This window comes from Oncorhynchus mykiss, unplaced genomic scaffold (assembly GCF_013265735.2).
Source record: "Oncorhynchus mykiss isolate Arlee unplaced genomic scaffold, USDA_OmykA_1.1 un_scaffold_234, whole genome shotgun sequence".
Classification (NCBI taxonomy): domain Eukaryota; kingdom Metazoa; phylum Chordata; class Actinopteri; order Salmoniformes; family Salmonidae; genus Oncorhynchus; species Oncorhynchus mykiss.
In genome coordinates, this window is record NW_023493700.1 from 24,243 (window position 1) to 39,939 (window position 15,697).

Below are 15,697 nucleotides of genomic sequence, written 5' to 3' on the forward strand. Positions count from 1 at the left end.
CATTCGGACAGGTTCACAACTTTGATGTCTGTTGTTGCTAAGCAATGTCTGTATGATGTGAAATAGGGATGTATTAAGTAGACTGTGTGGCCTAATGGATAAGGTGTCTGACTTTGAATCTGAAAATTGTGGGTTTGAGTCCCTTCGTGGTTGTTAAATTTCCTTAGCTCAGCTAATTTGAAGATGTTTGCAATTTCCCAAACTAAGGCATTGGTCTTGTTGCTTGGACATTGTTATTCAACTTGAATAATCTTAGACTGCAAGGCCTGAGAAATATTGTGTCTGATTCTGCATCGCAAGATTGAGGGAAAAGGTCTGTTCTTACTTGTTAAATATCACTAGCTTTCCTCATTTGGACAGGATCACAACTTTGATGTCTACTGTTGCATAGCAAAGTCTGTATGATATCAAATAGGGTCGTTTAATTTCATTAGCTCAGCTAATTTGTACATGTTTGCAATTTCCCTAAATATGGCATTGGTCTTGTTGCTTTGAAAAGCTTGGACATTGTTGTTCAACTTTAATAATCTAAGACTGCAAGGCCTGAGAATTATTGTGTCTGAATCTGCATCGCAAGATTGAAGGAAAGAGTATCTTTGTACTTGTTAAATATCATTAGCTTTCCTCATTCGGACAGGTTCACAACTTTGATGTCTGTTGTTGCTAAGCAATGTCTGTATGATGTCAAATAGTGATGTATCATGTAGACTGCGTGGCCTAATGGATAAGGCGTCTGACTTCGAATCAGAAGATTGAGGGTTCGAGTCCCTTCGTAGTTGTTTAGTTTAATTTAGCTCAGCTAATTTGAAGATGTTTGCAATTTCCCAAACTAAGGCATTGGTCTTGTTGCTTGGACATTGTTATTCAACTTGAATAATCTTAGACTGCAAGGCCTGAGAAATATTGTGTCTGATTCTGCATCGCAAGATTGAGGGAAAAGGTCTGTTCTTACTTGTTAAATATCACTAGCTTTCCTCATTTGGACACGATCACAACTTTGATGTCTACTGTTGCATAGCAAAGTCTGTATGATATCAAATAGGGTCGTTTAATTTCATTAGCTCAGCTAATTTGTACATGTTTGCAATTTCCCTAAATATGGCATTGGTCTTGTTGCTTTGAAAAGCTTGGACATTGTTGTTCAACTTTAATAATCTAAGACTGCAAGGCCTGAGAATTATTGTGTCTGAATCTGCATCGCAAGATTGAAGGAAAGAGTATCTTTGTACTTGTTAAATATCATTAGCTTTCCTCATTCGGACAGGTTCACAACTTTGATGTCTGTTGTTGCTAAGCAATGTCTGTATGATGTCAAATAGGGATGTATCACGTAGACTGTGTGGCCTAATGGCTAAGGCGTCTGACTTCGAATCAGAAGATTGAGGGTTCGAGTCCCTTCGTGGTTGTTTAGTTTCATTTAGCTCAGCTAATTTGAAGATGTTTGCAATTTCCCAAACTAAGGCATTGGTCTTGTTGCTTGGACATTGTTATTCAACTTTAATAATCTTAGACTGCGAGGCCTGAGAAATATTGTGTATGATTCTGCATCGCAAGATTGAGTGAAATAGTCTCTTCGTACTTGTTAAATATCACTAGCTTTCCTCATTTGGACAGGATCACAACTTTGATGTCTACTGTTGCATAGCAAAGTCTGTATGATATCAAATAGGGTCGTTTAATTTCATTAGCTCAGCTAATTTGTACATGTTTGCAATTTCCCTAAATATGGCATTGGTCTTGTTGCTTTGAAAAGCTTGGACATTGTTGTTCAACTTTAATAATCTAAGACTGCAAGGCCTGAGAATTATTGTGTCTGAATCTGCATCGCAAGATTGAAGGAAAGAGTATCTTTGTACTTGTTAAATATCATTAGCTTTCCTCATTCGGACAGGTTCACAACTTTGATGTCTGTTGTTGCTAAGCAATGTCTGTATGATGTGAAATAGGGATGTATTAAGTAGACTGTGTGGCCTAATGGATAAGGTGTCTGACTTTGAATCTGAAAATTGTGGGTTTGAGTCCCTTCGTGGTTGTTAAATTTCCTTAGCTCAGCTAATTTGAAGATGTTTGCAATTTCCCAAACTAAGGCATTGGTCTTGTTGCTTGGACATTGTTATTCAACTTGAATAATCTTAGACTGCAAGGCCTGAGAAATATTGTGTCTGATTCTGCATCGCAAGATTGAGGGAAAAGGTCTCTTCTTACTTGTTAAATATCACTAGCTTTCCTCATTTGGACAGGATCACAACTTTGATGTCTACTGTTGCATAGCAAAGTCTGTATGATATCAAATAGGGTCGTTTAATTTCATTAGCTCAGCTAATTTGTACATGTTTGCAATTTCCCTAAATATGGCATTGGTCTTGTTGCTTTGAAAAGCTTGGACATTGTTGTTCAACTTTAATAATCTAAGACTGCAAGGCCTGAGAATTATTGTGTCTGAATCTGCATCGCAAGATTGAAGGAAAGAGTATCTTTGTACTTGTTAAATATCATTAGCTTTCCTCATTCGGACAGGTTCACAACTTTGATGTCTGTTGTTGCTAAGCAATGTCTGTATGATGTCAAATAGGGATGTATCACGTAGACTGCGTGGCCTAATGGATAAGGCGTCTGACTTCGAATCAGAAGATTGAGGGTTCGAGTCCCTTCGTGGTTGTTTAGTTTCATTTAGCTCAGCTAATTTGAAGATGTTTGCAATTTCCCAAACTAAGGCATTGGTCTTGTTGCTTGGACATTGTTATTCAACTTTAATAATCTTAGACTGCGAGGCCTGAGAAATATTGTGTATGATTCTGCATCGCAAGATTGAGGGAAATAGTCTCTTCGTACTTGTTAAATATCACTAGCTTTCCTCATTTGGACAGGATCACAACTTTGATGTCTACTGTTGCATAGCAAAGTCTGTATGATATCAAATAGGGTCGTTTAATTTCATTAGCTCAGCTAATTTGTACATGTTTGCAATTTCCCTAAATATGGCATTGGTCTTGTTGCTTTGAAAAGCTTGGACATTGTTGTTCAACTTTAATAATCTAAGACTGCAAGGCCTGAGAATTATTGTGTCTGAATCTGCATCGCAAGATTGAAGGAAAGAGTATCTTTGTACTTGTTAAATATCATTAGCTTTCCTCATTCGGACAGGTTCACAACTTTGATGTCTGTTGTTGCTAAGCAATGTCTGTATGATGTGAAATAGGGATGTATTAAGTAGACTGTGTGGCCTAATGGATAAGGTGTCTGACTTTGAATCTGAAAATTGTGGGTTTGAGTCCCTTCGTGGTTGTTAAATTTCCTTAGCTCAGCTAATTTGAAGATGTTTGCAATTTCCCAAACTAAGGCATTGGTCTTGTTGCTTGGACATTGTTATTCAACTTGAATAATCTTAGACTGCAAGGCCTGAGAAATATTGTGTCTGATTCTGCATCGCAAGATTGAGCGAAAAGGTCTCTTCTTACTTGTTAAATATCACTAGCTTTCCTCATTTGGACAGGATCACAACTTTGATGTCTACTGTTGCATAGCAAAGTCTGTATGATATCAAATAGGGTCGTTTAATTTCATTAGCTCAGCTAATTTGTACATGTTTGCAATTTCCCTAAATATGGCATTGGTCTTGTTGCTTTGAAAAGCTTGGACATTGTTGTTCAACTTTAATAATCTAAGACTGCAAGGCTTGAGAATTATTGTGTCTGAATCTGCATCGCAAGATTGAAGAAAAGAGTATCTTTGTACTTGTTAAATATCATTAGCTTTCCTCATTCGGACAGGTTCACAACTTTGATGTCTGTTGTTGCTAAGCAATGTCTGTATGATGTCAAATAGGGATGTATCATGTAGACTGCGTGGCCTAATGGATAAGGCGTCTGACTTCGAATCAGAAGATTGAGGGTTCGAGTCCCTTCGTAGTTGTTTAGTTTAATTTAGCTCAGCTAATTTGAAGATGTTTGCAATTTCCCAAACTAAGGCATTGGTCTTGTTGCTTGGACATTGTTATTCAACTTGAATAATCTTAGACTGCAAGGCCTGAGAAATATTGTGTCTGATTCTGCATCGCAAGATTGAGGGAAAAGGTCTCTTCTTACTTGTTAAATATCACTAGCTTTCCTCATTTGGACAGGATCACAACTTTGATGTCTACTGTTGCATAGCAAAGTCTGTATGATATCAAATAGGGTCGTTTAATTTCATTAGCTCAGCTAATTTGTACATGTTTGCAATTTCCCTAAATATGGCATTGGTCTTGTTGCTTTGAAAAGCTTGGACATTGTTGTTCAACTTTAATAATCTAAGACTGCAAGGCCTGAGAATTATTGTGTCTGAATCTGCATCGCAAGATTGAAGGAAAGAGTATCTTTGTACTTGTTAAATATCATTAGCTTTCCTCATTCGGACAGGTTCACAACTTTGATGTCTGTTGTTGCTAAGCAATGTCTGTATGATGTGAAATAGGGATATATTAAGTAGACTGTGTGGACTAATGGATAAGGTGTCTGACTTTGAATCCGAAAATAGTGGGTTTGAGTCCCTTCGTGGTTGTTAAATTTCCTTAGCTCAGCTAATTTGAAGATGTTTGCAATTTCCCAAACTAAGGCATTGGTCTTGTTGCTTGGACATTGTTGTTCAACTTTAATAATCTTAGACTGCAAGGCCTGAGAATTATTGTGTCTGAATCTGCATCGCAAGATTGAAGGAAAGAGTATCTTTGTACTTGTTAAATATCATTAGCTTTCCTCATTCGGACAGGTTCACAACTTTGATGTCTGTTGTTGCTAAGCAATGTCTGTATGATGTCAAATAGGGATGTATCACGTAGACTGCGTGGCCTAATGGATAAGGCGTCTGACTTCGAATCAGAAGATTGAGGGTTCGAGTCCCTTCGTGGTTGTTTAGTTTCATTTAGCTCAGCTAATTTGAAGATGTTTGCAATTTCCCAAACTAAGGCATTGGTCTTGTTGCTTGGACATTGTTATTCAACTTTAATAATCTTAGACTGCGAGGCCTGAGAAATATTGTGTATGATTCTGCATCGCAAGATTGAGGGAAATAGTCTCTTCGTACTTGTTAAATATCACTAGCTTTCCTCATTTGGACAGGATCACAACTTTGATGTCTACTGTTGCATAGCAAAGTCTGTATGATATCAAATAGGGTCGTTTAATTTCATTAGCTCAGCTAATTTGTACATGTTTGCAATTTCCCTAAATATGGCATTGGTCTTGTTGCTTTGAAAAGCTTGGACATTGTTGTTCAACTTTAATAATCTAAGACTGCAAGGCCTGAGAATTATTGTGTCTGAATCTGCATCGCAAGATTGAAGGAAAGAGTATCTTTGTACTTGTTAAATATCATTAGCTTTCCTCATTCGGACAGGTTCACAACTTTGATGTCTGTTGTTGCTAAGCAATGTCTGTATGATGTGAAATAGGGATGTATTAAGTAGACTGTGTGGCCTAATGGATAAGGTGTCTGACTTTGAATCTGAAAATTGTGGGTTTGAGTCCCTTCGTGGTTGTTAAATTTCCTTAGCTCAGCTAATTTGAAGATGTTTGCAATTTCCCAAACTAAGGCATTGGTCTTGTTGCTTGGACATTGTTATTCAACTTGAATAATCTTAGACTGCAAGGCCTGAGAAATATTGTGTCTGATTCTGCATCGCAAGATTGAGGGAAAAGGTCTGTTCTTACTTGTTAAATATCACTAGCTTTCCTCATTTGGACAGGATCACAACTTTGATGTCTACTGTTGCATAGCAAAGTCTGTATGATATCAAATAGGGTCGTTTAATTTCATTAGCTCAGCTAATTTGTACATGTTTGCAATTTCCCTAAATATGGCATTGGTCTTGTTGCTTTGAAAAGCTTGGACATTGTTGTTCAACTTTAATAATCTAAGACTGCAAGGCCTGAGAATTATTGTGTCTGAATCTGCATCGCAAGATTGAAGGAAAGAGTATCTTTGTACTTGTTAAATATCATTAGCTTTCCTCATTCGGACAGGTTCACAACTTTGATGTCTGTTGTTGCTAAGCAATGTCTGTATGATGTCAAATAGTGATGTATCATGTAGACTGCGTGGCCTAATGGATAAGGCGTCTGACTTCGAATCAGAAGATTGAGGGTTCGAGTCCCTTCGTAGTTGTTTAGTTTAATTTAGCTCAGCTAATTTGAAGATGTTTGCAATTTCCCAAACTAAGGCATTGGTCTTGTTGCTTGGACATTGTTATTCAACTTGAATAATCTTAGACTGCAAGGCCTGAGAAATATTGTGTCTGATTCTGCATCGCAAGATTGAGGGAAAAGGTCTGTTCTTACTTGTTAAATATCACTAGCTTTCCTCATTTGGACACGATCACAACTTTGATGTCTACTGTTGCATAGCAAAGTCTGTATGATATCAAATAGGGTCGTTTAATTTCATTAGCTCAGCTAATTTGTACATGTTTGCAATTTCCCTAAATATGGCATTGGTCTTGTTGCTTTGAAAAGCTTGGACATTGTTGTTCAACTTTAATAATCTAAGACTGCAAGGCCTGAGAATTATTGTGTCTGAATCTGCATCGCAAGATTGAAGGAAAGAGTATCTTTGTACTTGTTAAATATCATTAGCTTTCCTCATTCGGACAGGTTCACAACTTTGATGTCTGTTGTTGCTAAGCAATGTCTGTATGATGTCAAATAGGGATGTATCACGTAGACTGCGTGGCCTAATGGATAAGGCGTCTGACTTCGAATCAGAAGATTGAGGGTTCGAGTCCCTTCGTGGTTGTTTAGTTTCATTTAGCTCAGCTAATTTGAAGATGTTTGCAATTTCCCAAACTAAGGCATTGGTCTTGTTGCTTGGACATTGTTATTCAACTTTAATAATCTTAGACTGCGAGGCCTGAGAAATATTGTGTATGATTCTGCATCGCAAGATTGAGGGAAATAGTCTCTTCGTACTTGTTAAATATCACTAGCTTTCCTCATTTGGACAGGATCACAACTTTGATGTCTACTGTTGCATAGCAAAGTCTGTATGATATCAAATAGGGTCGTTTAATTTCATTAGCTCAGCTAATTTGTACATGTTTGCAATTTCCCTAAATATGGCATTGGTCTTGTTGCTTTGAAAAGCTTGGACATTGTTGTTCAACTTTAATAATCTAAGACTGCAAGGCCTGAGAATTATTGTGTCTGAATCTGCATCGCAAGATTGAAGGAAAGAGTATCTTTGTACTTGTTAAATATCATTAGCTTTCCTCATTCGGACAGGTTCACAACTTTGATGTCTGTTGTTGCTAAGCAATGTCTGTATGATGTGAAATAGGGATGTATTAAGTAGACTGTGTGGCCTAATGGATAAGGTGTCTGACTTTGAATCTGAAAATTGTGGGTTTGAGTCCCTTCGTGGTTGTTAAATTTCCTTAGCTCAGCTAATTTGAAGATGTTTGCAATTTCCCAAACTAAGGCATTGGTCTTGTTGCTTGGACATTGTTATTCAACTTGAATAATCTTAGACTGCAAGGCCTGAGAAATATTGTGTCTGATTCTGCATCGCAAGATTGAGGGAAAAGGTCTCTTCTTACTTGTTAAATATCACTAGCTTTCCTCATTTGGACAGGATCACAACTTTGATGTCTACTGTTGCATAGCAAAGTCTGTATGATATCAAATAGGGTCGTTTAATTTCATTAGCTCAGCTAATTTGTACATGTTTGCAATTTCCCTAAATATGGCATTGGTCTTGTTGCTTTGAAAAGCTTGGACATTGTTGTTCAACTTTAATAATCTAAGACTGCAAGGCCTGAGAATTATTGTGTCTGAATCTGCATCGCAAGATTGAAGGAAAGAGTATCTTTGTACTTGTTAAATATCATTAGCTTTCCTCATTCGGACAGGTTCACAACTTTGATGTCTGTTGTTGCTAAGCAATGTCTGTATGATGTCAAATAGGGATGTATCACGTAGACTGCGTGGCCTAATGGATAAGGCGTCTGACTTCGAATCAGAAGATTGAGGGTTCGAGTCCCTTCGTGGTTGTTTAGTTTCATTTAGCTCAGCTAATTTGAAGATGTTTGCAATTTCCCAAACTAAGGCATTGGTCTTGTTGCTTGGACATTGTTATTCAACTTTAATAATCTTAGACTGCGAGGCCTGAGAAATATTGTGTATGATTCTGCATCGCAAGATTGAGGGAAATAGTCTCTTCGTACTTGTTAAATATCACTAGCTTTCCTCATTTGGACAGGATCACAACTTTGATGTCTACTGTTGCATAGCAAAGTCTGTATGATATCAAATAGGGTCGTTTAATTTCATTAGCTCAGCTAATTTGTACATGTTTGCAATTTCCCTAAATATGGCATTGGTCTTGTTGCTTTGAAAAGCTTGGACATTGTTGTTCAACTTTAATAATCTAAGACTGCAAGGCCTGAGAATTATTGTGTCTGAATCTGCATCGCAAGATTGAAGGAAAGAGTATCTTTGTACTTGTTAAATATCATTAGCTTTCCTCATTCGGACAGGTTCACAACTTTGATGTCTGTTGTTGCTAAGCAATGTCTGTATGATGTGAAATAGGGATGTATTAAGTAGACTGTGTGGCCTAATGGATAAGGTGTCTGACTTTGAATCTGAAAATTGTGGGTTTGAGTCCCTTCGTGGTTGTTAAATTTCCTTAGCTCAGCTAATTTGAAGATGTTTGCAATTTCCCAAACTAAGGCATTGGTCTTGTTGCTTGGACATTGTTATTCAACTTGAATAATCTTAGACTGCAAGGCCTGAGAAATATTGTGTCTGATTCTGCATCGCAAGATTGAGCGAAAAGGTCTCTTCTTACTTGTTAAATATCACTAGCTTTCCTCATTTGGACAGGATCACAACTTTGATGTCTACTGTTGCATAGCAAAGTCTGTATGATATCAAATAGGGTCGTTTAATTTCATTAGCTCAGCTAATTTGTACATGTTTGCAATTTCCCTAAATATGGCATTGGTCTTGTTGCTTTGAAAAGCTTGGACATTGTTGTTCAACTTTAATAATCTAAGACTGCAAGGCTTGAGAATTATTGTGTCTGAATCTGCATCGCAAGATTGAAGAAAAGAGTATCTTTGTACTTGTTAAATATCATTAGCTTTCCTCATTCGGACAGGTTCACAACTTTGATGTCTGTTGTTGCTAAGCAATGTCTGTATGATGTCAAATAGGGATGTATCATGTAGACTGCGTGGCCTAATGGATAAGGCGTCTGACTTCGAATCAGAAGATTGAGGGTTCGAGTCCCTTCGTAGTTGTTTAGTTTAATTTAGCTCAGCTAATTTGAAGATGTTTGCAATTTCCCAAACTAAGGCATTGGTCTTGTTGCTTGGACATTGTTATTCAACTTGAATAATCTTAGACTGCAAGGCCTGAGAAATATTGTGTCTGATTCTGCATCGCAAGATTGAGGGAAAAGGTCTCTTCTTACTTGTTAAATATCACTAGCTTTCCTCATTTGGACAGGATCACAACTTTGATGTCTACTGTTGCATAGCAAAGTCTGTATGATATCAAATAGGGTCGTTTAATTTCATTAGCTCAGCTAATTTGTACATGTTTGCAATTTCCCTAAATATGGCATTGGTCTTGTTGCTTTGAAAAGCTTGGACATTGTTGTTCAACTTTAATAATCTAAGACTGCAAGGCCTGAGAATTATTGTGTCTGAATCTGCATCGCAAGATTGAAGGAAAGAGTATCTTTGTACTTGTTAAATATCATTAGCTTTCCTCATTCGGACAGGTTCACAACTTTGATGTCTGTTGTTGCTAAGCAATGTCTGTATGATGTGAAATAGGGATATATTAAGTAGACTGTGTGGACTAATGGATAAGGTGTCTGACTTTGAATCTGAAAATAGTGGGTTTGAGTCCCTTCGTGGTTGTTAAATTTCCTTAGCTCAGCTAATTTGAAGATGTTTGCAATTTCCCAAACTAAGGCATTGGTCTTGTTGCTTGGACATTGTTGTTCAACTTTAATAATCTTAGACTGCAAGGCCTGAGAATTATTGTGTCTGAATCTGCATCGCAAGATTGAAGGAAAGAGTATCTTTGTACTTGTTAAATATCATTAGCTTTCCTCATTCGGACAGGTTCACAACTTTGATGTCTGTTGTTGCTAAGCAATGTCTGTATGATGTCAAATAGGGATGTATCACGTAGACTGCGTGGCCTAATGGATAAGGCGTCTGACTTCGAATCAGAAGATTGAGGGTTCGAGTCCCTTCGTGGTTGTTTAGTTTCATTTAGCTCAGCTAATTTGAAGATGTTTGCAATTTCCCAAACTAAGGCATTGGTCTTGTTGCTTGGACATTGTTATTCAACTTTAATAATCTTAGACTGCGAGGCCTGAGAAATATTGTGTATGATTCTGCATCGCAAGATTGAGGGAAATAGTCTCTTCGTACTTGTTAAATATCACTAGCTTTCCTCATTTGGACAGGATCACAACTTTGATGTCTACTGTTGCATAGCAAAGTCTGTATGATATCAAATAGGGTCGTTTAATTTCATTAGCTCAGCTAATTTGTACATGTTTGCAATTTCCCTAAATATGGCATTGGTCTTGTTGCTTTGAAAAGCTTGGACATTGTTGTTCAACTTTAATAATCTAAGACTGCAAGGCCTGAGAATTATTGTGTCTGAATCTGCATCGCAAGATTGAAGGAAAGAGTATCTTTGTACTTGTTAAATATCATTAGCTTTCCTCATTCGGACAGGTTCACAACTTTGATGTCTGTTGTTGCTAAGCAATGTCTGTATGATGTGAAATAGGGATGTATTAAGTAGACTGTGTGGCCTAATGGATAAGGTGTCTGACTTTGAATCTGAAAATTGTGGGTTTGAGTCCCTTCGTGGTTGTTAAATTTCCTTAGCTCAGCTAATTTGAAGATGTTTGCAATTTCCCAAACTAAGGCATTGGTCTTGTTGCTTGGACATTGTTATTCAACTTGAATAATCTTAGACTGCAAGGCCTGAGAAATATTGTGTCTGATTCTGCATCGCAAGATTGAGCGAAAAGGTCTCTTCTTACTTGTTAAATATCACTAGCTTTCCTCATTTGGACAGGATCACAACTTTGATGTCTACTGTTGCATAGCAAAGTCTGTATGATATCAAATAGGGTCGTTTAATTTCATTAGCTCAGCTAATTTGTACATGTTTGCAATTTCCCTAAATATGGCATTGGTCTTGTTGCTTTGAAAAGCTTGGACATTGTTGTTCAACTTTAATAATCTAAGACTGCAAGGCTTGAGAATTATTGTGTCTGAATCTGCATCGCAAGATTGAAGAAAAGAGTATCTTTGTACTTGTTAAATATCATTAGCTTTCCTCATTCGGACAGGTTCACAACTTTGATGTCTGTTGTTGCTAAGCAATGTCTGTATGATGTCAAATAGGGATGTATCACGTAGACTGCGTGGCCTAATGGATAAGGCGTCTGACTTCGAATCAGAAGATTGAGGGTTCGAGTCCCTTCGTGGTTGTTTAGTTTCATTTAGCTCAGCTAATTTGAAGATGTTTGCAATTTCCCAAACTAAGGCATTGGTCTTGTTGCTTGGACATTGTTATTCAACTTTAATAATCTTAGACTGCGAGGCCTGAGAAATATTGTGTATGATTCTGCATCGCAAGATTGAGGGAAATAGTCTCTTCGTACTTGTTAAATATCACTAGCTTTCCTCATTTGGACAGGATCACAACTTTGATGTCTACTGTTGCATAGCAAAGTCTGTATGATATCAAATAGGGTCGTTTAATTTCATTAGCTCAGCTAATTTGTACATGTTTGCAATTTCCCTAAATATGGCATTGGTCTTGTTGCTTTGAAAAGCTTGGACATTGTTGTTCAACTTTAATAATCTAAGACTGCAAGGCCTGAGAATTATTGTGTCTGAATCTGCATCGCAAGATTGAAGGAAAGAGTATCTTTGTACTTGTTAAATATCATTAGCTTTCCTCATTCGGACAGGTTCACAACTTTGATGTCTGTTGTTGCTAAGCAATGTCTGTATGATGTGAAATAGGGATGTATTAAGTAGACTGTGTGGCCTAATGGATAAGGTGTCTGACTTTGAATCTGAAAATTGTGGGTTTGAGTCCCTTCGTGGTTGTTAAATTTCCTTAGCTCAGCTAATTTGAAGATGTTTGCAATTTCCCAAACTAAGGCATTGGTCTTGTTGCTTGGACATTGTTATTCAACTTGAATAATCTTAGACTGCAAGGCCTGAGAAATATTGTGTCTGATTCTGCATCGCAAGATTGAGGGAAAAGGTCTCTTCTTACTTGTTAAATATCACTAGCTTTCCTCATTTGGACAGGATCACAACTTTGATGTCTACTGTTGCATAGCAAAGTCTGTATGATATCAAATAGGGTCGTTTAATTTCATTAGCTCAGCTAATTTGTACATGTTTGCAATTTCCCTAAATATGGCATTGGTCTTGTTGCTTTGAAAAGCTTGGACATTGTTGTTCAACTTTAATAATCTAAGACTGCAAGGCCTGAGAATTATTGTGTCTGAATCTGCATCGCAAGATTGAAGGAAAGAGTATCTTTGTACTTGTTAAATATCATTAGCTTTCCTCATTCGGACAGGTTCACAACTTTGATGTCTGTTGTTGCTAAGCAATGTCTGTATGATGTCAAATAGGGATGTATCACGTAGACTGCGTGGCCTAATGGATAAGGCGTCTGACTTCGAATCAGAAGATTGAGGGTTCGAGTCCCTTCGTGGTTGTTTAGTTTCATTTAGCTCAGCTAATTTGAAGATGTTTGCAATTTCCCAAACTAAGGCATTGGTCTTGTTGCTTGGACATTGTTATTCAACTTTAATAATCTTAGACTGCGAGGCCTGAGAAATATTGTGTATGATTCTGCATCGCAAGATTGAGGGAAATAGTCTCTTCGTACTTGTTAAATATCACTAGCTTTCCTCATTTGGACAGGATCACAACTTTGATGTCTACTGTTGCATAGCAAAGTCTGTATGATATCAAATAGGGTCGTTTAATTTCATTAGCTCAGCTAATTTGTACATGTTTGCAATTTCCCTAAATATGGCATTGGTCTTGTTGCTTTGAAAAGCTTGGACATTGTTGTTCAACTTTAATAATCTAAGACTGCAAGGCCTGAGAATTATTGTGTCTGAATCTGCATCGCAAGATTGAAGGAAAGAGTATCTTTGTACTTGTTAAATATCATTAGCTTTCCTCATTCGGACAGGTTCACAACTTTGATGTCTGTTGTTGCTAAGCAATGTCTGTATGATGTGAAATAGGGATGTATTAAGTAGACTGTGTGGCCTAATGGATAAGGTGTCTGACTTTGAATCTGAAAATTGTGGGTTTGAGTCCCTTCGTGGTTGTTAAATTTCCTTAGCTCAGCTAATTTGAAGATGTTTGCAATTTCCCAAACTAAGGCATTGGTCTTGTTGCTTGGACATTGTTATTCAACTTGAATAATCTTAGACTGCAAGGCCTGAGAAATATTGTGTCTGATTCTGCATCGCAAGATTGAGTGAAAAGGTCTCTTCTTACTTGTTAAATATCACTAGCTTTCCTCATTTGGACAGGATCACAACTTTGATGTCTACTGTTGCATAGCAAAGTCTGTATGATATCAAATAGGGTCGTTTAATTTCATTAGCTCAGCTAATTTGTACATGTTTGCAATTTCCCTAAATATGGCATTGGTCTTGTTGCTTTGAAAAGCTTGGACATTGTTGTTCAACTTTAATAATCTAAGACTGCAAGGCTTGAGAATTATTGTGTCTGAATCTGCATCGCAAGATTGAAGAAAAGAGTATCTTTGTACTTGTTAAATATCATTAGCTTTCCTCATTCGGACAGGTTCACAACTTTGATGTCTGTTGTTGCTAAGCAATGTCTGTATGATGTCAAATAGGGATGTATCATGTAGACTGCGTGGCCTAATGGATAAGGCGTCTGACTTCGAATCAGAAGATTGAGGGTTCGAGTCCCTTCGTAGTTGTTTAGTTTAATTTAGCTCAGCTAATTTGAAGATGTTTGCAATTTCCCAAACTAAGGCATTGGTCTTGTTGCTTGGACATTGTTATTCAACTTGAATAATCTTAGACTGCAAGGCCTGAGAAATATTGTGTCTGATTCTGCATCGCAAGATTGAGGGAAAAGGTCTCTTCTTACTTGTTAAATATCACTAGCTTTCCTCATTTGGACAGGATCACAACTTTGATGTCTACTGTTGCATAGCAAAGTCTGTATGATATCAAATAGGGTCGTTTAATTTCATTAGCTCAGCTAATTTGTACATGTTTGCAATTTCCCTAAATATGGCATTGGTCTTGTTGCTTTGAAAAGCTTGGACATTGTTGTTCAACTTTAATAATCTAAGACTGCAAGGCCTGAGAATTATTGTGTCTGAATCTGCATCGCAAGATTGAAGGAAAGAGTATCTTTGTACTTGTTAAATATCATTAGCTTTCCTCATTCGGACAGGTTCACAACTTTGATGTCTGTTGTTGCTAAGCAATGTCTGTATGATGTGAAATAGGGATATATTAAGTAGACTGTGTGGACTAATGGATAAGGTGTCTGACTTTGAATCTGAAAATAGTGGGTTTGAGTCCCTTCGTGGTTGTTAAATTTCCTTAGCTCAGCTAATTTGAAGATGTTTGCAATTTCCCAAACTAAGGCATTGGTCTTGTTGCTTGGACATTGTTGTTCAACTTTAATAATCTTAGACTGCAAGGCCTGAGAATTATTGTGTCTGAATCTGCATCGCAAGATTGAAGGAAAGAGTATCTTTGTACTTGTTAAATATCATTAGCTTTCCTCATTCGGACAGGTTCACAACTTTGATGTCTGTTGTTGCTAAGCAATGTCTGTATGATGTCAAATAGGGATGTATCACGTAGACTGCGTGGCCTAATGGATAAGGCGTCTGACTTCGAATCAGAAGATTGAGGGTTCGAGTCCCTTCGTGGTTGTTTAGTTTCATTTAGCTCAGCTAATTTGAAGATGTTTGCAATTTCCCAAACTAAGGCATTGGTCTTGTTGCTTGGACATTGTTATTCAACTTTAATAATCTTAGACTGCGAGGCCTGAGAAATATTGTGTATGATTCTGCATCGCAAGATTGAGGGAAATAGTCTCTTCGTACTTGTTAAATATCACTAGCTTTCCTCATTTGGACAGGATCACAACTTTGATGTCTACTGTTGCATAGCAAAGTCTGTATGATATCAAATAGGGTCGTTTAATTTCATTAGCTCAGCTAATTTGTACATGTTTGCAATTTCCCTAAATATGGCATTGGTCTTGTTGCTTTGAAAAGCTTGGACATTGTTGTTCAACTTTAATAATCTAAGACTGCAAGGCCTGAGAATTATTGTGTCTGAATCTGCATCGCAAGATTGAAGGAAAGAGTATCTTTGTACTTGTTAAATATCACTAGCTTTCCTCATTTGGACAGGATCACAACTTTGATGTCTACTGTTGCATAGCAAAGTCTGTATGATATCAAATAGGGTCGTTTAATTTCATTAGCTCAGCTAATTTGTACATGTTTGCAATTTCCCTAAATATGGCATTGGTCTTGTTGCTTTGAAAAGCTTGGACATTGTTGTTCAACTTTAATAATCTAAGACTGCAAGGCCTGAGAATTATTGTGTCTGAATCTGCATCGCAAGATTGAAGGAA

General features: G+C 37.3%; 14 non-coding genes across 14 annotated transcripts; all 14 read left to right on the forward strand.

The window, feature by feature from the left end:
- The first annotated feature begins 706 nt into the window (after positions 1-706).
- Positions 707-779, forward strand: trnar-ucg. Its single transcript has one exon. It is a non-coding gene; the product is annotated as a tRNA-Arg (tRNA).
- A 554-nt stretch (positions 780-1,333) lies between these two features.
- Positions 1,334-1,406, forward strand: trnar-ucg. The gene has a single exon. It is a non-coding gene; the product is annotated as a tRNA-Arg (tRNA).
- Positions 1,407-2,586: 1,180 nt separating this feature from the next.
- trnar-ucg lies at positions 2,587-2,659 on the forward strand. Its single transcript has one exon. It is a non-coding gene; the product is annotated as a tRNA-Arg (tRNA).
- Positions 2,660-3,839: 1,180 nt separating this feature from the next.
- Positions 3,840-3,912, forward strand: trnar-ucg. The gene has a single exon. It is a non-coding gene; the product is annotated as a tRNA-Arg (tRNA).
- Positions 3,913-4,815: 903 nt separating this feature from the next.
- trnar-ucg lies at positions 4,816-4,888 on the forward strand. Its single transcript has one exon. It is a non-coding gene; the product is annotated as a tRNA-Arg (tRNA).
- A 1,180-nt stretch (positions 4,889-6,068) lies between these two features.
- Positions 6,069-6,141, forward strand: trnar-ucg. The gene has a single exon. It is a non-coding gene; the product is annotated as a tRNA-Arg (tRNA).
- Positions 6,142-6,695: 554 nt separating this feature from the next.
- trnar-ucg lies at positions 6,696-6,768 on the forward strand. Its single transcript has one exon. It is a non-coding gene; the product is annotated as a tRNA-Arg (tRNA).
- A 1,180-nt stretch (positions 6,769-7,948) lies between these two features.
- trnar-ucg lies at positions 7,949-8,021 on the forward strand. The gene has a single exon. It is a non-coding gene; the product is annotated as a tRNA-Arg (tRNA).
- Positions 8,022-9,201: 1,180 nt separating this feature from the next.
- Positions 9,202-9,274, forward strand: trnar-ucg. Its single transcript has one exon. It is a non-coding gene; the product is annotated as a tRNA-Arg (tRNA).
- Positions 9,275-10,177: 903 nt separating this feature from the next.
- Positions 10,178-10,250, forward strand: trnar-ucg. Its single transcript has one exon. It is a non-coding gene; the product is annotated as a tRNA-Arg (tRNA).
- Positions 10,251-11,430: 1,180 nt separating this feature from the next.
- trnar-ucg lies at positions 11,431-11,503 on the forward strand. Its single transcript has one exon. It is a non-coding gene; the product is annotated as a tRNA-Arg (tRNA).
- A 1,180-nt stretch (positions 11,504-12,683) lies between these two features.
- Positions 12,684-12,756, forward strand: trnar-ucg. Its single transcript has one exon. It is a non-coding gene; the product is annotated as a tRNA-Arg (tRNA).
- Positions 12,757-13,936: 1,180 nt separating this feature from the next.
- trnar-ucg lies at positions 13,937-14,009 on the forward strand. Its single transcript has one exon. It is a non-coding gene; the product is annotated as a tRNA-Arg (tRNA).
- A 903-nt stretch (positions 14,010-14,912) lies between these two features.
- Positions 14,913-14,985, forward strand: trnar-ucg. Its single transcript has one exon. It is a non-coding gene; the product is annotated as a tRNA-Arg (tRNA).
- The last annotated feature ends 712 nt before the right edge of the window (positions 14,986-15,697 follow it).